Source organism: Pinus tabuliformis, chromosome J (assembly GCF_031772625.1).
Source record: "Pinus tabuliformis cultivar Carrire ecotype Pingquan chromosome J, CPIR1, whole genome shotgun sequence".
NCBI classification, from domain to species: Eukaryota; Viridiplantae; Streptophyta; class Pinopsida; order Pinales; family Pinaceae; genus Pinus; species Pinus tabuliformis.
The window spans coordinates 1263917382-1263944443 of record NC_142295.1 but is presented as its reverse complement, the minus strand read 5'-3'; positions in this window follow the sequence as shown (position 1 = coordinate 1263944443).

Here is a 27062-nt window from a genome sequence, read left to right as displayed (position 1 = left end):
CATCAAATTCAAATAAAAATGCATCCGGGTCTTCTGATGTAAGTCCGTGAAATGTAGGGATATGTTGAAGGGGAATTGCTTTCATGGGGGCATTTGCTGCAGAATCCATTATGGGGTATTGTAATGTAGAGGTTTGGGTGTTTGGTGGATTTTGAGCCATTGGGTCAAATATATGCCAATAACCTTCCGGAATATCTAGAAGAGTGTTCCTTGGTTGAGCGGGAATGGCTTTGACAGGATTAGTTTTAATAGCACTTCCTCTATCTGGAATTCCTATAGGAGGGGATTGGATCTTTTCAATAATAATTTTTAACGTAGTTCCTTTGTCTGGGCTATTTAATCGCTGAGTTATCCTAGGAGGAGATCTCGGCTCTTCCCCTGTTTCCCCTTCTCCTTCACAAAGATTACTAAAATTCCCTTCTTGCAATCGCTCTGGAATAGAATTTTCAATTTCTTGAAAGTCCTGTTCGTCAGTTTGACTGTGCACCTCAGCAAAGGCTACAGATGGTGAACCTGTGGCTTGAAGGGAGCTAGTAGGCTGTCTGGAAATAACTTTCCTAGGTCCTACTGAAGGCTGAGATTCGGCTTTCTTATAGATTTCGTCTATGAATGTTGTTCGACCAAGGGTCACCGGACCCTTAGCTTTTTCTGGCTTCGGCAAAGGTTTGGGATTTTTCTCTGGCTTTTTCTGCTTAGTCATGCACTCAATTTAACTACTAAATCTTTCTTAAGCAGATAGCAGCAAATCTGCAGGAAAGCGGGCAAAGGAGCAGGGCTTTTACATGCTCCGTACGTAGGTTCTTACCTTCCGTTTTCAAAACCCAATTATTCCCTAGCAGGTTCGTACACTACCCTGAAAAAGACAAATGGCTACACTCTTTCCCCGGCAACGACGCCAAAATGTAGATCTATAAAAAGGGTCTCTTTCACCTCTAGTTACCTCACATTAGAATGTCAATCCGGGAACGTCTCGCTATTTCAAAACAGTGTCTCAGTCTGAGGCTTAGCATTTGTCAGAGTAATGCTCGTAGTACAACTATTTAAAGGCTACAAAAGTAAATGGCTGCATGTCTACAACTTAACTACTTCAAAAGGCTAAATCATACCAAGCATTGCATCAGTCGAAGGTTCGGTGGCAATAACCTATCCCTTTCATAACTGATGGGAGCAAATTAGAGGGCTGGGAGCCAAATAGCAGAAGCTGACACTCACTACAGCCTGAGTTTGTCCTTAAGAAATGGCAAGTAAATGAAATAACAAATCAGCAATCTTGAAATAGACTAGCAATTGAAATGGAACAACAATTCAGAAATGGAACAACGACTAAATGGAACATCAATTCAGAAATGGAACAGCAACTAAATGGAACAGCAACTGGAATAAACAATAACCAAGTTCATCAAGCTGCGATTCTATCTAACCACTCCAATCAAAACATCAATCCTGCAGTCTTAAAAGAATTACAACCCTCGAAACACAACGTGCTCAATCTGCTTCCATTATTGATCTAAATAAATGTATGTGATTGCATTTCAAGATATAAACAGTAACATTCAATAATCATCTGAAATCAGAATTCGCAAGATAACTGTCATAATGCTAAAACACAATCACCATGAACTCTGTACTGGAGTGATAATATCCTGTAGAGATTAATCAACACTTTAATGAATTGGTAACATAATGCAGTGTCAATATAAGACTTCAACTTGCAGGAACATTAAGCAAGTTAAACATAACAGAGCATGTAATATAATGTTCATAAAACACAACAGATTGCCAGATCACGCCTATGATCAAACCACACAGAAACCACACGTAATGGTACAAGAGCAAGTGTCCTCCAGGGCCGGGCTCTTAGCCTCCAGGGGTACACCGCTTAAAGTTGATCCAGGATCAAAGATAAAAGAGTAACCAAGTCTGTATTAAAGCATGAAATAAACTTATAGCAAAGCAAGTCTTAACAGGATATAAAGATCATAGTCTTGATCTGTTAAAAAGGAATTACCACAGAACCTCTCTATAGCCAACAATGCTATCTCTTATATAAGGATGATGACAGAGATATCTAGATACAAAAAATAGATAAAATAGCGATCCCTCAGGATCTAAGATCCTGAGGGATTCACAGAATCATTAACCCTGAGTCACTTCTTTCCTTTTCTGCTCCGAACTGGTATCTCCGCTTTCTTTTCTGGGTTGGTCCGTTTTGATCTGGTTTGTTTGCGGTTCCCCGTCAAAAGGATAGCAGTTAGCTCCTCTTTGTCTTTCCCTTTGAGATGGCTAATTTTTGCTTTTCCTCCTTCCTGCACGTAAGAACGACAATTATTAGTTTTGCCTATTAACCTCACGTGTTTCGTTATTATCAAAGTTTAAAATGCAGAAAGGCTTATATATCCTAATGAAAAAGATACTGAAATAACCATCAAAACATACCTTCTTTGAGACTCTACAGTTTCTCTTTGAGACATTGTATTGTTGGGTGATCTTGCTTTTCATGAGGTGAAGAGGGCTTTCATGCTGGGAGGATGATGTTGGATCAGACAGCTGGGTTGTAATCCTCTCTTCTACTTCTACTATCAATAAAGTTATTTGAGTTTTCCTCCATATACTTGTGTATTTGTGAATCTTGTATTTGTGAATGCAATTGTATGGTTAATGTACTTCTGATTCTACATTATTTATGGTATTATAAATCTCTAAGATTTGATGGTGTTCTGTTTCTTTGTCTCTGATGAGCCCCAAAAATGGACGATTATTTGGGCTCACTCAACCTCCTAAGTTGACTTAATCCACCATTCTCATTGGTTTATTGCATGTTTTTGATTATTTTTATGTTAATAGAGTGAATTTGGTTAGTCATTATGCCAACAAGTCTAATGGGTGCTTTGTGTAGCCTTTTTGGTAAACTTGGAGACAAAATTGAAGGTCTTAATGAGCACATGGCAGCCAAATTCGTGGGAGAACAAGCTAGAGGATTTGTAGGAAGGTGTCCCCTTCATTTATGGGCCCTTACCTCGAATTCTCCACCATCAGCTCGGAGTTCAAGGGCCACTGAATCAATCAGCAGAAGGGCATCCAAGCAAGTCAAGCAGGACTGCTGTTAACTCCAAGTTTTGGGCAGCCGAGTCCCTAAAGTTTAGGAGGACTGTTGGGTCCTCAAATTGTATAAATAAGAAGGCTTAGGGCCTCATTTTGGTTAGCCAGTGGATGTTAGCTAGTTAGCCAGTAGATAGTAGCTAGTAGTTAGTCATTTCATAGCCTTGTTGTAGTCATTTTGTAATTCGATTTGTATGCAATAGATTAGCTTTGCTTTCAGCTCATTCTCAAGCTCTCCTTGTGGACAATTTTGATGTAACTCTTCATTCTTGATTAATAAAGATGAATTCAACTTTGCACCAGCTCTAAATCTCTCTTGGGAGGCTGTAGCTCTTGGGGTTGGGCCCATCTCAAGCGTCCAATACCTCCCCTATTTATCTTTATGTGTGTTTGCTGCGTTCTTAAAATAAAATCTGCTCTTTAGATCTTGCTTTGTTATTTTGGTTGTTTTTGTTGGTTAAAGTAGCTTTTTATGTTTGGGAATCGATTGGTAGGAGTTTGTCATGCATTTAGATCTTTCGGAATGTTCTTGCTCACGTGATGTACATGGTTCTCTTTCCAAACGAGGCTGATGTTTATTCATTTCATTGACAGTTAGATTAAGTTAGCTAGGACTTAGTTTGTTTGCAAGAATTCATTGATTCGGTTGAATGTGCATTGTGCAGGGCATCTCTATCACTCACTCACATGGTCAAGCTTCATCACAGCCATCTGATTCATCCCATATCTAGGCTTCTCGCTTCACACCCATCCTCTTGCCCACGTAACCCTACCTTCTTCTCCATTGTTGTCTCAACTACCTTAAAGCCAAATCAGCCTTCCACATATCATCTCACCACTCCATCCATCAGTTCCTGGGTCACTTCAGACCCCCATCCTACCTCCATAACCATCCATGCATCTTCCATCAATCACCCATCCTCAAAAATCCCATTTCGAAACATCCTGTAGAAGAATTACAGAACATCCTGTAGAAACCCCTGCAGACTTCCTGTAGAAGTTCATAAACATGGTTGCATGGCATCTAGACTTTGTGAAACTCTTAGAAAGAATGTTAGGGATCCCTTAGACCCTCTCTGTACCATCCCAACCTTTCCCAAAGCATTTCATCCCTTGATCCATCCCTGCACAGTGGAAGACTAGTTAGAAGCACATGCATGATAATTTCAACAACTTAAGCAAAATACAAAAAGATGTTTTCTTTAGATAGTGATAACTTAGACACATGCATTTTACCTTCCTAGAAGTAATGGCATCTCTTTTCGTAGTTTGCATTCTTTCCTTTGCATCAGTAGGACTAGTTGGTAGAATTAGGGTTTTCTAGGGTTTGCGTTTCTTTTTGGCTTTCAGTTTCTTTCCGCAAGTAGATTAGCTTCCTTTGAGTTAGCTTTCGTCCATCAGTTAAAAAGCTTCTTCTAAGAGCTCATAGAAGTTGGCTTGAGCCCCTAGCGGACTTGTGCCAGCTGACCAAGTGACAGCTGCGGCAAGAGCTAGTACTTGTGCATACAGCACCATCGCTTCCAAGATTGTTACGAACTACCGGGTTGTTAAAATTAAAGAAGGGAGCTCCAGGAGTTGTAGCATTATTGCTACAATACTGTGGCCCACCATCTTTTTGGCGTCGTTGCCGGGGAAGCGTCAGAGTATTGGTGATTGCCGCTTTTCTTCTATTTTCCACTACAATCTTCTTCTAAGTAGTTTATTTCGTTTCCATTATGCAATTTCGTTTATGCAAAAGTAGATTAGCCTTTCCCGCTTTCATAGATTAGCATTTCAATTCCGCAATTTCATTTCTGCAAGTGTAGATTAGCATTTCAATTCCTGCAATTTCATTTGAGCAAAATAGATTAGTCCTTTCCTGCTTTCATTTCAATTCCGCATTTTCATTTTAGCAAGATAGTTAGTTGCAGTTCAATCTATTTCAGTTTTGCAAGTAGAAGTAGAAAAAAGCAAAAATCAACCAAAAAGATTTCATTTCATGCCTTGTAGGAGTAGAGATAAGTTAGAAAAATGATTGCACAACACCCCCACTGCTTCACACAGCCAACGTTCTCTCTTCTTCAATGGCTGTGATTAAAGAACCCCTGGGTGGACATCAAGGCATATTTAAAGAACCTCTAGGGGAAAAGAAGAAGAAAACATTCCTCTGGAGCAAATGGATACAAGTAGAAATGTTGGGAGCAACATCTTGTCCAAAGATGAATTTGAAAATCAGATCAAAGATTTCAAGAGTGATATGAGGCAGTTTCTTGCCATGCAACTGGATACCTTGTGGATCCAAAAGAAGCAAGAAGAAGCCAAGAGGGCTTTGGCCATTTTTTGTCCTAGGTGCACTAGAAAGCATCCTAGGAACGAATGTCCATTGTACTCCATAGAGGTGTGTTTCGTCTGTGAAGAATACCATCCTACGAATCAGTGCCCTTCCTTGCCTGGAATCAAAGCTGCATATCAGAGGGCAAAAGGAGCCACTGAACCACTCCATTGTATGAACCAAAGGAGGCCACATGAACCTAGATCTTATCAGCAGGAAGTGCAAGGGACATCCGAGACCTGTTATGATCCCTATCAAGCCACTTTCATGCCTTCTTGGGGTCCCCCTGCTCATCCTTCCTGGTCTACACCTCCTCCTTGGTCATATTCTCCTTGTTCCTTCACAGATCCATATTATGCCCAACCAGTTGCTCATTCATTTCACTCTTATGCTCAGCCACAGCCTCAGTGGAATGCACCTTATTAGGAGTGGAGGCCCCAGTACAACTTTCATCCCGCTCATTTTCCTCCACCACCTGCTCATCCACAACCATCGCCTCCTCCTCCACCAAGGCAACCCCAAATGCCTACCCAACCACAATGCCATCCATCTCCATCTCAATTTCACACCTCCACTCAACTACCCGTACCATTTCCAAAACCATACCATGGAGCAGCTCAACCCAATTGCAAAGCTGAGGCACAACATGTGCAAATGACTCCTTTTGAGCTCAATGATGTTCACCAAAGCTCAGGAAGAGTGTTGCAAAACAGAGATTATATTGACAACATTGAAGGAACAAAGGGAAAAGAAGATTCCAAAGAGGAGATCAAAGAACCATGGGCTGCACTTGATGAAGAGAAGAGATCAAAATCAGAGATCGAGAAAGCCTCCTCATGGTTACCATCAAATCTTCCATGTATTCAAGAGAAAGATCAACAAAAAGAGGAAGATGAGAAAATCATGATAGAAGGTGACATGAAGAATGATCCAGATCAGCAAAAGGACCAAGGATATCAAAGCTATATTGAGACATGGTTCCAGATAGTCACTAAGTTGTAGCAGTACTCTCTTCCTCAGCTATGTTTGATCCCTTCAAGGTCAGATCATTTGGTCTCTGAGATCTGGATACCTATCAAAGCATGCATTTCGAGCCTTCACATCATTTTTTCTCTAATCTCGATGTGCACATGGCTCCATTGGAAGTATTCTTATACTTGAGAACGATTTTGTTTTTCAAGTAGGGTAGGGTAGAAAAAAAAAAGAAAAAAGAGAAAAAAAAAAGAAAAATGAAAAAAAAGGAAAATAGAAATCTAAGGTGAAAACCTCCTCGGAGGCGCCTTAGATTGGCTCATTGATTGAAAACCTCCATGAGGCGGTCAATGGGTTGGAAAAAAGAGAAAATAAAAGGGAATAAGATCTCTGGGTGAAAACCTCCCTTGGAGGCGCCCAGGGCAGGCAATTAGGGTGAAAACCTCCATGAGGCGCCCTAGTTGTTTTTCAAAAAAAAAGAGAAAAAGAAAAAGAAAAATAAAACTAATTCCATTGGCTAATTGCAGGTTGCAAGAAGGACGTTTCATGACAGGAGGAGCACTCAAATCAAGGTTAAAGGAATTTTTTTTGTGCCTTCTACAGGAAGCTCTGTATTTCTACAGGAAACATCCTGTAGAACCTTTGGACGAGCCAAATCCAATTTCAAAAGTGAATCTAATGGTGGGAATCTGTTGATTAGGCCTACAAACACTTGTGTGTCCATCCCTTGCCTTTATCCATCATTTTTTCCAACTCCTTGTGCTTCTCATTGTGCTTCTACAGGAACTTCCTGTAGAAATTGTGGGAAACTAGACATGGATTTCAAAAAGTGGTTTGGCGAACATGGTAGCTTCCTCAAGGGTTCAGAAGTCCTCATGCAATCTTCCAACTCCTCCTCCATCATCTCCATACCTGCATCACAGCCCAAGCTCAGTTTTCCCTTCCATGCAAACACTTGCAAAAGGCCTTGAAGCAAAAATACCTAGAACAAAATTTGTTTTTGCCATAACTTGAAAACCATGCATCCATTTGACAAACCGTTTTATGGGGAATTGTACAAGGTTGATGGCAACATGCCTGACCAGTTCCATGCAATTCCGGTGCACGGTTTCCAAGAAATTAGCCTCCATCACCATCAGCCATTTTTTCATTTTCTCCATATCCGTACATCCGTTTCAAAACCTGTTTCATGGGGATATGCATGTGAGTGATGGTAACCTACCCAAGCAGTTTCAGCCGATTCTGATGCAGGGTTTCCGAGAAATCAAGCTCTGAAATCTTTAGCCATTTTCCATTTTTCTCGAAATCCGTGCATCCATTGATCACAATTTTGCTATGGGAGATGAATAAAGATGATAGGAACATGCTCACCGAGTTTCAGATCAATCCGGTTTACCGTTTGAGAGCAATGGCGAAAACAAGTTCTGGTTTTGTGACCATGCAGCAGCAGCAGCTTGAAGGTGCAGATCTGAACGTGGAAACAATTGCATGCAGCTCAGATCCGGCTAGAGGACACCTGCACAAGGAAAAGCAATCAAAAATCATCAGCCAAGCCCTCATGCAATCAAAGGATCCAAGCATGCAGCAGCAGAACATGAGCATGCAGCAGCAAAAAGCTTCACAAGCAGCCGTTTGATTTCAGGTACGTGACTAAACCTTGTTCATCTATTGCATGAATCTAGTCTAAGCATTGCATGAACGAATGGAATGGTGAAATTAAGCCATGAATGTAGCAAGACACCCAGTTCTCTAGCGCTCAAGGAAAAATCACGCAGCATACGTGTATGGTCATTCATGAAAAATTTGAAAAACACAGTTAGTGGTAGATCTGTTGAACTCCAGTGCACAGGACATCAGATGATTGACAGATAGATGAAGACATGCAGTTCATAACATCACTGCAGTTCTAAAAAGCCAGCGCACACGTTTTGCCACCTCACTCCACCAAAAATCACGCAGAATTAATGAGCGCTCAGCTGAAATTCATAAACTGTTAGTCAACTTGCACTTGCATCATGTTAAACTGAAGTATACATCCTCTGCTTCCACAATCGGCTTAACCTATCGTCCTCCGCTGAGTTTCCTACCTGTTCTCGAATTTCACTCATGCATCGGGCTCACTCAAAGGCAGAATCACATTCTACAGGAAACGGGTGGGGTCTTCTACAGGAAAGTGCAGCAGAGTCTTCTAGAGCAGAGAAGCCTAAGGTTCTTCATCCAGTTTGGAGCTTGAAGAAAGCTCTGAGATCCGACACCATTGTGGAATAAATCTAGTAGCAATAGCAGGCCATGGAGTTAGAAACGAAAACTCCAGAGTTCACTGGTGGTCAGGAGATTGCAACTTTTCTTGTCTCATATGGACTACTGCCCAAGGTTTGGGAAGAGTCTCTTCATGCAAGCAATTCAGAGGGCTTTACTGTGAATGAGCATGAAGATTTCGTATGTGTCGCTTTTGCTTCAAAGAGTAGAAGATTTCATTGTCAACTAGAGTAAACGTGGAGAGGACAATATAACAACTGTTCAAACGGTCTCCTCTGAATGCCTCAAGGGTGATGATGGTGAACCAGCCTTCACTCATCCAGGAGCTCTTATGTTGTTTCTCCATATAATCGAGAAAACAGATTTCCAAGCAAAGTTGCAGATTTACACGGACTTCAAACAAAAGGAACTCAAGCCCATCATATTTGTGGGTCACTCCATAGGAGGGGCAGTTGCAACCTTGGCCATATTATGGGTTCTGGGAAAAGGCTATGGCAAAGCTCTCCCTTTTGTATCATGTTTGGTTGCCCTCTGGTCGGACATGGAAGGCTTGTTGAAGCAGTTGGCCGTGAGAACTGGGGAGGAAACTTTTGTCACGTGATTTCCAAGCATGATATTGTTCCTCGGATGCTCCTTGCACTGATTGAGTCCATTGCTAACTCCTTGACTACCATTTTTCCTTATTGGCAGGGCACAAATGTGCTTGATTATTTAATTCAAGATGCTTGTAGGACTCTTCTGAAACAGATCTTTGTTTCTCCAAGCAGCCCATACAGACATTTTGGCACTTACATGCTTTGCTCAGGCAATGGTGCAGCTTGTATTCAAAACACTCAGACGGTTTTGGAAATGCTTAGTTTGACTATGTGAAGCCAACAAACTTCTTTTGATGAGATTGTACAGGCCTGTCTTTCAGAGCACATAAGGTATGATTCTGTTTTAGAGGAGGTTTTGCAAAACTCCATAAGATGGATATGATCAATAGAGAATTCCAATTCAGAATCCCCTTACGAGATGGGTATTTTATTGCAGCTTGAAGCTATTGACGTTGGAGCTCAGAATGATCATGCATAGCTGGCCCTACGAAAAGCTGGCGAAACTGAAAAAGGGTATAACACAAATGTTGATAAGCTAGCTATTGAATTAAGCGTAAAACAAAGTAGCATGGCAGAGCTTGAATGGTATAAAGAGAGATGGAAGAAGTTTTAGTTGCATGGCGAACATATCATAGTCCAAGGCCTCAAGTACTAGCCTCTACCCCACCACCAATTTGTTTCTCAGCATATCCATCAGGCCTATCAGCATATTGATGAGCCTCGTCATTGAGTTTTTGGGAGAAAATCATGGCAATTTTGGCTAATTAAGAGCAGAAACTTGAATGAGACAAGGAGGAGAGATTATAGGAGATAGATCCTCCTCATTAAATCCTCACTCATTCAAATATTACTTAATCAAATCACACTAGCTCAGAGTTGCAAGCAGCAGGCAGTGGGGAAGAAGAGCAGAAAGGAGGAGAAGATGAAGGCTGCCACAGCCCAGCTGAAAGGAAAATCGCCCACAGCCAAGCAAGATACGGTGGTGCTGTCTGTTTCTACAGGAAGACAGAGGACTGTTTCTACAGGAAGACAGAGAACTGTTTCTACAGGAAGTTTGAAAAGAGGGAAGCCAAAGGAGAAATCAGCCGAGATGTTAGCCAAAGAAGCCACCAGGGCCATCAAAGACGAGGAGAGAGATTGGTTGCTCAGAGGATGAGCAACACTTTCAGTAGGGGGGTGATGATGAGCCCCAAAAATGGACGATTATTTGGGCTCACTCAACCTCCTAAGTTGACTTAATCCACCATTCTCATTGGTTTATTGCATGTTTTTGATTATTTTTATGTTAATAGAGTGAATTTGGTTAGTCATTATGCCAACAAGTCTAATGGGTGCTTTGTGTAGCCTTTTTGGTCAACTTGGAGACAAAATTGAAGGTCTTAATGAGCACTTGGCAGCCAAATTCGTGGGAGAACAAGCTAGAGGATTTGTAGGAAGGTGTCCCCTTCATTTATGGGCCCTTACCTTGAATTCTCCACCATCAGCTCGGAGTTCAAGGGCCACCGAATCAATCAGCACAAGGGCAGCCAAGCAAGTCAAGTAGGACTGCTGTTAACTCCAAGTTTTGGGCAGCCGAGTCCCTAAAGTTTAGGAGGACTGTTGGGTCCTCAAATTGTATAAATAAGAAGGCTTAGGGCCTCATTTTGGTTAGCTAGTGGATGTTAGCTAGTTAGCCAGTAGATAGTAGCTAGTAGTTAGTCATTTCATAGCCTTGTTGTAGTCATTTTGTAATTCGATTTGTATGCAATAGATTAGCTTTGCTTTCAGCTCATTCTCAAGCTCTCCTTGTGGACAGTTTTGATGTAACTCTTCATTCTTGATTAATAAAGATGAATTCAGCTTTGCACCTCCCCTGTTTATCTTTATGTGTGTTTGCTGCGTTCTTAAAATAAAATCTGCTCTTTAGATCTTGCTTTGTTATTTTGGTTGTTTTTGTTGGTTAAAGTAGCTTTTTATGTTTGGGAATCGATTGGTAGGAGTTTGTCATGCATTTAGATCTTTTGGAATGTTCTTGCTCACGTGATGTACATGGTTCTCTTTCCAAACGAGGCTGCTGTTTATTCATTTCATTGACAGTTAGATTAAGTTAGCTAGGACTTAGTTTGTTTGCAAGAATTCATTGATTCGGTTGAATGTGCATTGTGCAGGGCATCTCTATCACTCACTCACATGGTCAAGCTTCATCAGAGCCATCTGATTCATCCCATATCTATGCTTCTCGCTTCACACCCATCCTCTTGCCCACGTAACCCTACCTTCTTCTCCATTGTTGTCTCAACTACCTTAAAGCCAAATCAGCCTTCCACATATCATCTCACCACTCCATCCATCAGTTCCTGGGTCACTTCAGACCCCCATCCTACCTCCATAACCATCCATGCATCTTCCATCAATCACCCATCCTCAAAAATCCCATTTCGAAACATCCTGTAGAAGAATTACAGAACATCCTGTAGAAACCCCTGCAGACTTCCTGTAGAAGTTCATAAACACGGTTGCATGGCATCCAGACTTTGTGAAACTCTCAGAAAGAATGTTAGGGATCCCTTAGACCCTCTCTGTACCATCCCAACCTTTCCCAAAGCATTTCATCCCTTGATCCATCCCTGCACAGTGGAAAACTAGTTAGAAGCACATGCATGATAATTTCAACAACTTAAGCAAAAATACAAAAAGATGTTTTCTTCAGATAGTGATAACTTAGACACATGCATTTTACCTTCCTAGAAGTAATGGCATCTCTTTTTGTAGTTTGCATTCTTTCCTTTGCATCAGTAGGACTAGTTGGTAGAATTAGGGTTTTTTAGGGTTTGAGTTTCTTTTTGGCTTTCAGTTTCTTTCCGCAAGTAGATTAGCTTCCTTTGAGTTAGCTTTCGTCCATCAGTTAAAAAGCTTCTTCTAAGAGATCATAGAAGTTGGCTTGAGCCCCTAGCGGACTTGTGCCAGCTGACCAAGTGATAGCTGCGGCAAGAGCTAGTACTTGTGCATACAGCACCGTCGCTTCCAAGTTTGTTACGAACTACCGGGTTGATAAAATTAAAGAAGGGAGCTCCAGGAGTTGTAGCATTATTGCTACAATACTGTGGCCCACCAGTCTCTACAGGTGTTCTTTAAAGCGGGACAAGTGAGAAAGGAGTGGCAAGCTTCATCAAAGGAGAGAGGAAACAAGCAAGGAGACAAGCGAAAGGTTAAGGTTGGTGCTCTCTGCTTCTCTCTTATCTATCATGCATAAAGGAAAACACAAGTTACTTTGAATTATTTGTTTCTAAGATAGCTACCCATCTTAGTGGGACTAGCAGATCGAAAAGACACTAATTTTCCAAGAAACAAAATGGCGACTCCGCTGGGAAATGAATAGTTTGTTTGTTTGTTACTGTTGTTTGTTTTATAAACTACAGATGGAGCCTAAAGTTAAGCCATCTAGCCTTCGAACTTCACTTGCTATGCAAGTGCAAAGTAGATCAACGCTGCTTCAGTCAATCTCCAGGTTGGTTTATGAACTGAATATCTGACTTGCAAACATCCTAAGTGCCCTAGTGGTAGCTCAATAACCTCATAATATCATACACCTATACTTTTTTGTTACTGTCTATCATAGCTCAGCCTAAATTACTGAACTTAGCTACAATTTTTGAGCAAAAACCAAGCTCAGTTTTGTTCCCTGGTCCATCGCACTGTCTCTAACTGGCAGTCTGGATGCATCGCACCTCCTGTGTGTTGTAGGTGAGATGAATCCCTATTTCCCTTAACGACAAGTGCGATGATTGAATGAGACTGTTTCCCTCTTTGGAATTTGGTTTTTTCTTCATTGTTTTCAACTCTATTCAGTAGTTTTGCTGCTTATGATTAGTATATCATTGTTGAAACCTTCTTCCTTTACATTATTCAGCCTCCATTGATCAGGAATTGTGAATGTTTTTTATGTATTTTTCATCATTTACAGTCCTCCTTTGCAAATAGTAGCTTAATCGAATTGTTGTCTTTTGATTCAAAAGTGTCGCAACTGTCATTGTGAGTCAAAAAGAAGAGTGTCATAAAGTCTTCCTCTTCTAGATAGTCGATTGTACTTTTGCCATTGTATTTGATTTGAATTGTCAATATTTGAAGTGTTGAAAGCAGTTTTCCATTCGAAATTGAAAGTGTCATCTTAGTCTTCCTTTCGTTTTGAAAAGAAATTGCTAAAGTGTCGCTTTGAAGAAAAGTAGTTCAGATCTATACTTAGTTTTCTTTTTGGCATTCTCACATTAAGGAAACGGAAAAACAAATACATGCATGTGCATTTGCATTTAGACTGCATGCAGAAAATGATTTAGGAAAAGTGCATCTAATGTGTGCTCTCTTCTCTCTGTTGAAAGAATCATACTCTTCTTTCCTTAGTAGATAGGATTTTCATTGTTAAAAGAAAGCAAACGACTGTTTATCATTTTAGATTGCATATTTAGGAATTTTACATCTACATCACGCGGTGAACCTTGAAAGGCAAACTTCTTAAAAAATATCAACTAAAAATAAACCTTAATGAACATAAAAACGCTTTGGAACCTAACGCACAACATCTAGAAGTCTAGGCTAGAGACGTATTCCGGCGTCGTAAAGCCTAGTAACTATCGTTTTCATTGAAGGTTGGGTGATTCCTCCTCTTTGATACGACAAGTTCTAGTACGGACTTGTGCTGCCCGTACCGTCGAGTATATGTTGGGAGACCACAATAGGCTGATATCCTTTATCCTTAGGAAGCCATGTCTGCCGCCCTATCAATCGCAATACATTGAACACAACATTCGGGAAGATTGACTGCCGTACATAAAGTCCTTGGTAATTTCTCTTTAATTTACTACCAAGGTGTATATTGCAGTTTTGCGATTGGTTTGGTAATCCCTCTGTCTAGATTTCCAGAGCAGTCACTTTTGTTCCTTTTCGACTCCTTAAAAGAAAAGGTCCATCTGAGCACTTGTCACTTCAGGCTCATTAAAAATCGAAGGTGACTAGAGTCACCTTTAGCTTTTTCTTGACTCTTAAAAATTGAAAAAGCAAGTTGTGTCAAAGCGTCATAAAATTCATTTAATTCGGAATAACATTTTCCCCTTTTTAATTTTGAGTTGATCAAGTAATCTGCAATCGTGGAAGAAAGTCAATCAAAACCCCGTCGTTCACGGAGGCTAGCGAGTCAACCGTCTTTGACTCTGGAAATGAAACCATTCTGGGCAAAATGGTCTCGTTTAACTGAGTCCACCTCTCCTGGTTTATTTGAAACTTGTGTTTCAACATCATTAGAGACTACAGTTACTCCGATCATTTCTGGTACATCTGCCTTTACAGAAGAAGTTCCACAGTTACGAGAGGACATTAGAATTGATCCTAGTGTAACAGTAGACACCTCAATACCTGAAACAACTCCATCTAGAGCTAATCCAGAAACTGAAGTTCACTTACCTGAACATCTAGGAGTTGAGTTCCAGAATTCAGAAGGTGTCACCCCTCCAGTATCTGTCACTGCAGAAACTATACCTTCTTCGGCCCCAGAAATATTTTACGGACCTGATGGTCTACCTCTTCCACCTGGACTGATTGCTATAGAAGAAGTTGTAGAGGATCTTCCATCCAGTACTCCATTGCATTTTGGAACTGGGATCCACTTATATCCTTCTATTCCTGAAGTTAGTTCTTTTAATCATCCTTCATTGCAAGTTCCTGTTGAATCGCTAGGAAATCTTTTGGATAGATTGAATATGTCTGAACAACCGTCAACATCTAGGACTGTGTCATCCGATATAGCCATAGCAGAACTTCTTACTACCACTCCTACTATGTTCGCTGGTATACCATCTGTCCCAACTAGTTGTCAATCACTAGATGGAGTCCACCTAGGGACTATTTCGACGACATGGTCTGTTCCCATTGGTTCCTCCGGAATCCTATCTGGCATTTCTTATGTTGAAGCTCAGCAAATTGATCCTGCATACCAGTTTCAATTTGGGCAGCCTAGTCTTCAAAGACCCATCTATCCTTTGAGCACTGGATTGCCACCATACAGGGGGCAGTATGCTTTTTCATTGTTCCCTCCTGGAGAACAACTGTATGAGAGCTCACAACAAAATTCAGGTCAAACTGGAATTACATCTGATGGTTGGATACCAATATTGCCTCAACAACCAAGGGTTGTATATTCAATACAACCAACCCAACCTGTGTCGAATATTACCACTACACCTGCTATTGTGACTGTGTCGCAAGTACAAGCACAACCTGTTGTATGTCAACCTCAAATTTCTCAGGTTGCAGTACAACAACCTCTTGTCTCTACGACTCTGCCACAATCTCAGATTAGTGCTTCCTTAACTGGAACGACTCAGGCTCAAATAGGTGTTATGACTCTGCATCTTGGTCAATCATCCAGTATTGGGCAACAGCAAATGGTTCAACAACCATGGCTGGTGCAATATCAACAACCCCAATTCCAGCAAGTTTACTGAGGACCTGAGCAACAAGGCGCTTTAGGTAATGGACAACCACATTTTCAAAGCGGTTATCAACAACCATACTATAATGGTTATGCCCATCAACCTTATCAAAGTTACCAACATCAGATACATTATGTTGGTATGCAAAGACCCACTGCTCAGGCAATCCCATCCTATCCTGGGTATGCTTCGCCAAACCTGAATCAACAGTTGCCCTTTGTAGCAACTCTGGAATTACCAGATTTGAACTAGTTAACTAATGATCCAATTGCTTACACCCCTTGGTGGCCAATAATTCCTCATAAACTTCACTCAGATATTCCTAAACTCAATGGAAATCTGAGTGAAGATCCATCAAATCACGTAATTACCTTTCATTTATGGTGTTCATCCAACACCCTCAATGATGATTCAATTAGGCTTCGCCTTTTCCAGTGAACGCTAACTGGTCTGGCAGTGAAATGGTACATCAAATTGCCTAGAGCTTCATTCGATAACTTCAGCGCCCTTGCCACTACCTTTTTAACCCACTTTCAGTTACCCATAAGGTACGAAACAGGAACAGAACTCCTTACCAACTTTAAACAGACAACAGCCACTCACATATCTGATCATATTCATGAGTGGCGACGTCATCGTCGAATGGTAAAGACATATGTTCCTGATTAGCTTCTAGCTGAGTGGTTTATTAAGTCATTATTACCTTCTATTACAGAAGATGTGGCGAAAGGAGGAGTTGTCACTGAAGAGCAAGTTATTGCTTGTGCGCAATATTTAGACTTGATCTATACTCAGTCTGGCATGCTTTATGACAAAATTCCTGACACTCCTAGACCGGAATTTTCCATTCCTCCCCCTCCTAAATCAAATAGGGACTCTCATGCCAGCGATGGCGTGATTGGTACCTCAAGTACGCAAACCGCAAAGGCTCAAACTGGTAAAGCCCTTGCAGTTTCTAGTAAAAAAGCAAATGACAAACTTCCTACCTTGGAGGTTAATGTCGTGTCATCCGACAAAGGCAAAGAACCGAAGCAACCAGGGGGCAAGAAGAAAGGGAAAAACAAGAAGAAGAAACAGGAAGATACACCTCCTGAAAAATCTTCTGAAAACCCTACTGGGTGAAAGAAACTAGGTCAACCATGTTTCATATGTAATGAAGAACATTGGACGAAAGATTGTCCACATCGAGCTGAGGTCAAGAAATTTTTAAAGACTTCAAATACCTCAGTTGTGTTGACTGATCCGTTTCCAAACCCAGAAACTAATCTGGTTGCTATCGATAATGCTTCTCCATCCCAAGTGCTTATGTTATCCATCTCGAAGCAGCAAAATGATGCTTTGATATCGACGAGGAATAAAGATTACGGGAATCCATAGATGTCGAACAACAAGGCTACTGATCAACCTAGTAGTTCAACAAAAACTTCATCAAAAGTTGTGCCACCCATCATTCTTGAACTAACAATAAAACTGCCAAAGGGAGTAGTACATAAATCAACATTTAATCCTTGTGCTCGAGCAGCACAAAATTATAATATAGTAGAGGATCTGGCTCAATCGCCATCCGCTATGTCGACACTTGAAGTACTACAAAATTGCCCCTCCCAAAAGCAAGATTTATTATCAGTAATAGGTGGGATTGACCCAACGGATTCCAATCTTATGGCCTTTAACCACAAAGGATATGAACCTCAGTTACTGGCCCAACTCGCTTTCCTTGTACAGGTAAAAGCCCTCAACGAAACTGTTCATCGAACGATCATTGATGAGGGTGCATCTAGCTGTATAATTTCAATGAGCTACTGGAAAACTCTAGGCTCACCACCCTTGTCGCAATCATCAACGACATTAAAAGCGTTTGATGGAAGAACATACACACCGTATGGGATATTAAGTAACTTGCAAGTTGAACTGGGGGGCAAGACAGTAGAAATTGAAGTTGAAGTTATCGATGGAAACCTCAATTACAATATCCTACTGGGAAGGCCCTGGATTTATGCTATGGCTGTTGTTGTGCCAACATATTTTAGAAAGATTGCATTTCCGTTTCAAGGCGGAATTACAATCGTTGAACAACTAACCTTTTTCCCCAAAAGTTCACAAGCTACGGGAAGCATTCCAATGATCCATGGAAGCTCTCAATCGCTTCAAAATGTTGGAGTAGGCCTCCTAAAAGACCCTGCCTTAATGGGTACTTTTGCTCTCCCGCCTAGCAGTAATGTGGCGGAAGTGGCCATGATGGAAACCTGTAATATGGTATCTTCTACATCAGCAAAGATTAAGAAAATTTTTGAACATTTTGATAACATGGATCATCGCCAGGTATTGCCTCCAAGCCCCATAGAAATTTTGTAGCAATCAATTTTCTTGGCCTGGGCGGCAAACCCAAATCAACACTCATCAAGTGTTTGGATAGATAGGTCTCTAGAATATGGCACCTCTTCAGATCCTTGGTCACGTATACATTCTACAAACGAAGGAATAATTCAGTCAATGATGATAGGAGAGGCACCATGGGATGCTTACCACCATCGTTCCCATCTTCAAGATAACGACGAATATTATTCCAGTGACCTTGATCATCCTTCAATTTTTGATTTTCTATCAAATACTGTAAATATGGTGGATTCTGAGCGAAATCTGTCCAATATTGAAGAAACTATCGCCATAAATATCTCGACCAAACCAAATGTTGTAGAGAATATTCATGTTGGAAAATCTTGCTCTTCTTCAGAACTGGAAATATACTCCACTCTCTTTCGCGAATTTAGAGATGTCTTTGCATGGTCGTATGAAGAAATGCTAGGCATTGACTCAAGCATCGTTGAACACGAAATCAAGATGTATCCAGATGTCAAACCAGTACGACAATGGCTTTGACAGGTTCACTCGAAGAAAGCCGATGCCATCAAGGGAAAGCAAACTTTCTAAGGAGGTTCATTCCAAATTATGCCGAACTTGCTAAAGGTTATACACGTATTTTGAAAAAAGAAGTGCCCTTCAACTGGGATCAGGTTGCGCAAGCTTCCTTTGACACTTTAAAGGATTCCCTAATAAAAGCATCATTAATGTACGCTATCGACTATCAAAAGGACTTTAACCTGTATCTTGCTGTAGCAGATACAAGCATCACAATGGTTTTAGTACAAGAAGACGATGGAATTGAACATCCAGTCTATTATTTAAGCCGAAACTTAAATGATACAGAAAAAAAGTACTCCTATGTTGAAAAGCTGGCTCTAGCAGCTATTCAAGTAGTACAAAGATTTTGACACTATATCCTCTTTCGCAAAACTACCATTCTGTCAGATTGCAACCCTATGACCTACATTCTGTCGCATCAATTACTAGGGGGAAAATATTCAAAATGGATAACCATTTTGCAAGAGTTTGATCTAGAATTCACAAAATCCAAATCAAAGTAATCTGTAGTTTTCACTGAGTTACTATGTGACCTCCCATCGTCGTCCAACGATTCAACATCTAAAGCATCAATCATGGATGAATCTCTATTTCTGATATCGTCAAGCGATCCGTGGTATGGAGATATACTGATCTATCTCCAAACCCAAACCTTTAAGCCTAACACTTCCCGCTCTGAACAACGGCGTACTCGATACCAAGCAAAAGACTACATGATCGTCAGTGATACACTTTACCGTCTTGGTGTTGATACAATTTTGTGAAGGTGCCTCACACATGAGGAGGTCGAAAAAGTCTTGAATGATTGTCATTCAGGTGCGTGTGGGAGGCATCAATCTGGTTACGCTATGGCACAAAATATCTTACGAGTGGGTTACTTTTGGCCTACTATATTCAAAAATTACATAATCGCAGTCAGAAGTTGCCATGCTTGTCAGATCTTTGATCGCAAAACCAGACTACCACCCGCACCGCTGCATCTAGTAGTTGTTGTTGGGCCATTCGCCAAATGGGGCATAGATTTCATGACATGTAACCCCACCTCGGCTGGGGGGCATGGGTATATCATAGTCGTAGTCGATTATTTTACAAAATGGACCAAGGCGATGCCTACATTAAACAATAGTGGCGAAACGGCTACTCTTTTCTTTTTCAATCATGTAGTCTCTATATTTGGTGTTCCACAAGCTATAGTCACAGATCATGGATCGCATTTTCACAATCACATGATGGTTGAATTGGCTGCCAAATTAGGACTGTCCCATGACAGTTCTACTCCGTATTATCCACAAGCTAATGGAGAAGTTGAGGCCATCAACAAAGTCCTGAAGCGCATTCTGTAAAGGATGATTGGAGTCCACAAACGGAATTGGAACTTAATCCTGTACTCAGCTTTGTGGGCATAGAGGACATCGGTAAGAAACGCAACCAAATTTACACCCTTTCAGCTGGTGTATGGCCTGGAAGCAATATTGCCGATTCAGTGTGAAATTTCATCTCTCAAGCTCGCAATCAATCTACTTCCCGAAACTTGAATTAGAGGAAGAGGCTCGTTTCTTGGAACTAATCCAATTGGATGAAACCTGCTGTGATGTCGCTTTGGCTAACGAAGCTCATAAGAAACGAGTCAAGGCACAATTTGACAAAAATGTCAAACCCCGTGTTTTCTTAGAAGGTGACCTGGTCTTGCTATATGATCAGGAATCCGATAAATTGGGAGCAGGTAAGTTCCAACCTTTGTGGATGGGCCCATACATTTTTAAACGGGTATTAGTAAAAGGAGCCTACGAGCTAGTAGATTATGATGGGATTCCACTGTCGCAACCCTGAAACGGGTTGTATCTTAAGCATTACTATGCTTGATCAAGTGTAGTAATCTCTTTATATGCTTTTGTTACGTTTTTGTTTTCGTCAAGAGTTATCATTGTGGTCAGGTAATCCACTTTTCATTTGTTGCAGATGTCAGACCTGTTGGAATCATTCGTTGGATATGCCATCGGAGCTAGTCGTAGTACGCGGAATCTATCTTCTACAGCCTGGGCCATTTTTATCCAAGAAACAAGTTAGTGAGTTTCAGAGGGATATGCATTGGTCGATCAACGAAAAAAATCACTGAGTACAGTGCATTGATGGAGCTTCTCTCTGATGCCATCGCATGTGTCATACGTCGACTTATTGTCAGGCTAGATTCACAACTCATCATCTTACAACTTTCTGGCATCTATTCCGTTCGGAATCCAGCTATATATCGTATGTTCCTAAGGGTCAGGATTTTGGAAAGTCAGTTTGATTCTATTCAATATCAACACATTTCCAGAAACTTAAACACATTAACTGATTCATTAGCAAATTATGTGTTAGATAGACATTTTCATCATTTATAAAGGAAAAAGCATTTCAATTAACATTTGATCAGGATCACATCACTTAACCGAAATAAAACTACGAAAATCAAAATATATATAGCTATTTATAGTTTTTACAAACTGTTTTGTGTCCAGGACAAAATCGATCATACGACCCAAAAACTCAAAAATGCAGAAAAGCACCCTAAACTGATGGTGCTGGTGATAGCAAGTCACCGCCTATGCGATCATACGTAAGAGTCTAGTCCATCGACTCTGCACGCCAGTGGTATGGCACTGTAATCTCAGAGGTAACTCGTCGGTCGTCACATCCTAAATACCAAGGGTCCTGATAAATAGAGATACGATTAGATCTTTTTGCATATAACACCCCACTGCTTGCCAGCTAGTAGCACCAAATCTAGGTTGCCTCGGAAATCCATCCTGACGTATGGATACTCGGCGAAGACCATCTCCTGATGGTCAAACCACTCAAAGAAGGCATCAGGGAACGAAATGAGTGACTGACCAACATGTCTGGCCATGAGGTCAACCCATCTCTGCATCCGTGGTTCCCTCGGGGTTGGCAATCCTAGTGAAATGTACTGTGGCTACATCAGTGGAATCCTCTCCAAGGCGAAAGCAGTCAGAATGGAACCATAACCAAAGTTCTTGGATCGTCCATTCTTCACCTTGGAAAGTTGTTCTTTTATAACTAGAAGTACTGCCTCACACTAGTTAAATACCTTTGGTTCAAGGCATTCCAAAGCATACTGCATATAAGATCTGTTGGCCAAATGAAGAGCTGTGCTACCAGCCAATCTAGCAGAGGTGAGAAAAATAGTCCTCAAGGACCGATCAGTGACATCTCGGATACTGATCTTCCCATCCCTACTCGGCTGAGATCCATCTCTACAAAACTAATGAATATAATCCCTCACAGATTCACCTCCGCGGGCGCATCCTGATAGTGAGAGAGGGACACCATGCCTCGATAAACCGGTCAAAAGGTAGATATCCTTGACTGTCAAATGGATGGATTTGCCTCTAATCTAGAACACCTGGTTGGTCGGATCCCATGCATTGAGAAGATATTGCAACAAATTGATTTGTTGCCTCATGCTAGATATGCGGAAGAATTTGAGCAAGCCACAATTTCACAATGTAGTAACCGTACCTGGATCATGCAAGGCAATCATGTCCTCTTCTTCATGCTCACGTTCATGCCATGTAATGACCATTTTGATCCGATGAATCTCTGAAACACAAGTAAAATATGAATTAGGATCCTGATTTGGACAAAAACAATTAAAAATTTCATGAGAAAACACTGCACAAACTTTCCCTCCTGCGCCCATCGCACCCTGCCTATGTACAGGGTGAGATGCATACTGATTGGTCAATGGATAACTCAGTATGCATCACACTTTTCGATTCATACAGGTGCGATGGAGAGAGAACGAATTGTTCAAACCCCTGGGGCTGAGAAGAACAGGTAAAGTTGCTCAAAATTAGAAAAGGAAGGAATGCAATTGAAGAGCTCAGGGTTAGCTCCTACCTGGTTGAGACGGTGCAAAGAATAGTCCACTAGATCACTCGAAATCAGCTGATGAAATTTGAAGGGGAAAATGCCTCCAGAGCTCCAACAATGCCAAATTTGAATGAAATGGTAAAAATGAGAGGTAAAACTACTTTTATGTTACTTTTCACATAATTCAAGTAAAATGTTAGTTTTAACTCATTTTTCAAGCATGTATTTGCATTTCTAATCAATTTGATGGAGTAATTGAACAAGTTGTATGACCATCAAAAGAATATGGTGTTAATGGTAATCTCTGACTATTATCACGAGCAGTGTTACCGCAGGGTTCAAGCTTGTTAAAAAATAAACCCGCCACTGAGCATAGTTTCTAAAAGATTCAAGCTCATTAAAAAATGAATCCACCCTCGGTAAATAACCTTTGTGATTGCATTGCTATCACCCTTTTGAGCCTTGGTCGTGTTCTTATCGTCACCTCCACTCTTTTAGCCGATCATACACCTCCACTTAATTGTTTACCCTTTTGAGGAACAACTGCGACGAGTAATTCTATTAGCCTCCCTCGTTACACTGTGTGTTTGAGAAGTTCCAAACTTACCTGGAACCAGTTGCTACCTGGAAACATCACTCACTCCTCAAAAATGAATCTCTTTTAAGCTCCTTTTAGACTCGTAAAATATGAAAAGATTGCCGAGCCATTCCTGAACCTTATATCATCAGATCGTTTTCACCTCCAGAAAATCATTTGCCTCGTTTCGTGTCGTAGATGTGGGATTCATTAAGGCCCTCCTACGACGGGTCACTTCTTGTCGACATCAGCTCATTATCCAAGAAGTTGACTTAGGAACAACCCTTCTAGTACTTTGAAGCTTGCATTCCTCAATGGTAAGTTTCCCACTTCCGGCGACAGGTTTACATCAATGGCCTTCGACCGAAAGATTTTGCGTGGTGTTTGACATCAGATCCTATATTCACACCACGTGAATTGTACTGTAGTACCTTGAGGGTCATTATCATTATCGGTGATTCCTCTCATGCCTGTTAACAACTTACATCATTGGCTGGTAATCAGGCGATGTCTTTCCATGTTTGACTTCAGAAAATCTTTTCACATGGATCGACTTGTACATTGGGCGAAAATTGAACGAGTTTGAAGACCTCGGATCTAGTTTCATCCATCCAGGCTGCGATATATTTAGGAAAATAAAGACATCAAATGTACACAGTAGCTGCACAAGATGATCATCCAAGCTAAAGGATGATGGCTCAACGAGAATCACTAGTCTGCAACAACGGACGATTATCTGTCCTATATACATGAAAATGAATTTATAAAGCTGAGCATGGGAATGCCCACCTCAGCTAGATCATGAAAATAACATGAAGATAATGTATTGTATTGTATTTTATACAAGTCACCTTCCAGTTCGAGAGACCTCGGATCCTCATGATAAAGCATTTCACCCGACATCAGAAGATTTACAACCTCATGCTTTAGGGAGCAACTGTTATAGACATATTTGGGCACTGCAAACCCAATCACATATGTCGATAAACCAAGGGCTTTTAAACCCCTAAAAATGTTGTTTCACACCCTAAAATATCAAGGTCAACTGATTACATCATTTCCCAAAAGTTCCACATGAAAAACCACTCAGAATTGGTCAAAAGTGGACCATACAGACTGCTCCTTGGTCAAAGTGTGATGCATCTCACCTGCTACACACAAGAGGCACAATGCATACTAAAAAGGCCTTATGTAGGGTGCGATGGGTGAGAGTAGACAAATGGCAGAGACAGTTTGCTAAGTGGAAACCCAGAGAATCTTCTAGAAACTTCTCATATGAGACCTGCCTCTCTGAATTCGCCCAAGGATGAGGAAGAGATCATGAAATATCCAAGTGGAACCAAGAACTATCATTGAAATGACACTAATCAAAAACCCAGAAGTTGACTCACCCCTCTAAAAATATCTATAAATGGATCCCTCATCTGAGAGATCCAGAGGCTGGAATTTTGTAATTTGTAAGGAAGTGCTGTTGGTTTCTCTTTGAGACATTGTATTGTTGGGTGATCTTGCTTTTCATGAGGTGAAGAGGGATTTCACGCTAGGAGGATGATGCTGGATCAGACAGCTGGGTTGCAATCCTCTCTTCTACTTCTACTATCAATAAAGTTATTTGAGTTTTCCTCCATATACTTGTGTATTTGTGAATCTTGTATTTGTGAATGCAATTGTATGGTTAATGTACTTTTGATTATGAATTATTTATGGTATTATATATCTCTATGCTTTGATGGTGTTCTGTTGCTTTGTCTCTACAGGTGTTCTTTAAAGCGGGACAAGTGAGAAAGGAGTGGCAAGCTTCATCAAAGGAGAGAGGAAACAAACAAGAAGCCAAGCGAAAGATTAATGTTGGTGCTCTTTGCTTCTCTCTTATCTGTCATACATAAAGGAAAACACAAGTTACTTTGAATTATTTGTTTCTAAGATAGCTACTCTTCTTAGTGGGACTAGCAGATCAAAAAGACACTAGTTTTCCCAGAAACAAGGAGGCTTCCCCTCAAGTCTTTCTATATAAATAAAGGGGGCTAGTATCCCAATAGATAGTTTGAATTGGTGGAGAATAGATTTAGAGGAGTTGCAACCTTCTTTATCTAGTATTTTATTACGTATTATTTTGACATTGAACGAAAGCTATCTTATCTTTAGTCTGATACATCTTTAAATGGTTGAGTCCTCTTGGGTTAGGGCCCAACCCAGAGGCTTTAGTCTCTCTCTTTTGTGTATTTTACTCATGCATTTCCTTTCCTAGCAATATTTCCTTTTTTTAGTAGAACTTGTTCATGAGAAAATTTCTTGTGCAGGGTTGTCAATCACCTCTCATGTGGGAAGAGTGGTTGCAGATGTTGTGTTTGAAAGACAAAAATATATAGTCACTTTCCTTTGCAGTAGTTAGACCTCATATTAGTCCTTTTTCTGCATCTCTGTTTTCTGTAAACTAGTGATTGGTTTAGTAGTTTTCTTTGAGAACATGAAGTATAACCTATAGTAGTTGTAGGCATTGTGAAAATTTATAGATAATTTTTCTTTCAATGAAATAGTTATATTTCCAATAAAATCCAAGTCATCTATTTTTTGTCATTTCAGTTTTCTGCAATTTACATTGTAAACATGCTTCGATTGTTTGGAAAAATAGAGTAACTTGATGTGGTGTGCAGGTACTACTATCAATCTATAGAGATGGAAATGTCATCCGCACTCCTCATCCCACCACTATATTCCTTTCTTCAGCCTCAACAACCCCCTCAAAGAACTGTTCACCGAGAGCACATCTTTGGGTTATTGAAGGCCACTGTGTGAATTGGTTTTTGTGTAAGATGGGCCCCTAAAGGGTACTAGGCTTGGAAAATGTCTCATACAACCATAATTTACCCTCCACTACCTTTCACTACCTTCATATCTCCTTTTCCACACTCAGAATTCTCACGGATTCAATCTTGTAGAAAAAGAGGACAATCCTATAACACTTTCTCTTGATCCTATAACACTACAAAAAAGCCTCAAAATGCATTCCAATTTGCCCCACAAAACTCCTAACTATCCCTAGGAACTACATAATAATCCTAAGACCGTAAAAATTAATAAAATGGATTCATAGACCTAGTAGGAGCTTTGTTTTGGCTAATAAAGTAGAAAGAGAATCATTCCCAACAATCCTGTAGCAAAATAGTAGTAATTTTATGCTATTTTTTAGAACATGTTAAAAAAGGTATTTTTGAGTGATTAAACTTGTATTGAGTCTTAAAAAAACTATAATTAATAATAAAAAATTGCCCCATAGTGTTTTCACTTGATTAGGTTAGGCATTTGGTAGGATAACTAGCTCAATAGTTCTAGAATTTCAGGTTTTCAGAGTAATTTTCTGCTATTTTTTAACACATTTCAACAAGGGAATTTTTGAGTGATTACACTTGGATTTGAGTTATAGGACATCCTAATTAATAAAAAAAAATTACCCCATCTCATTTTGATTTGATTTTCTTTGGCATTCAACAAGTTAACTCGAGAGAGAAACATCGTGTAGCAGTTTGTTTTCAAGATCTTCCTTCCCTAGATCAGCTCCAAATTCATGATAGAATTGGGTTTATAACCTATGAATGCTCTAGGACTACTTTCTTTTAGGTGAGGCTTGGTTAGGTTACTATTTATCTCTTACATTGTTTGTTTCTTGAATGATTGATTTATGCAATTAGTCTAGATTCACTTTCCAACAAAAGTAGAATATATTTTCTTATTGTTATTTACCTTTTGCAACTTAGGGTTGGAAACCTACCTGGATCTTTGTTCATTTAAAAATTTTTAATTGAATTCTTTAATTTTCATCAAAGGGAGCCAAAATAGGAAGAGGAAGATACTATTGCACATACAATGTCGGCCACTCTTAGGTTGGTATGAACTTCAGGTTGATAATTTAAGTTGATAGCCTCAGGAGTTGCAACATTCTTGTTGCAATATTGGGACTCATCAACTTGGTAAACTTGCTAAGGTTTAGC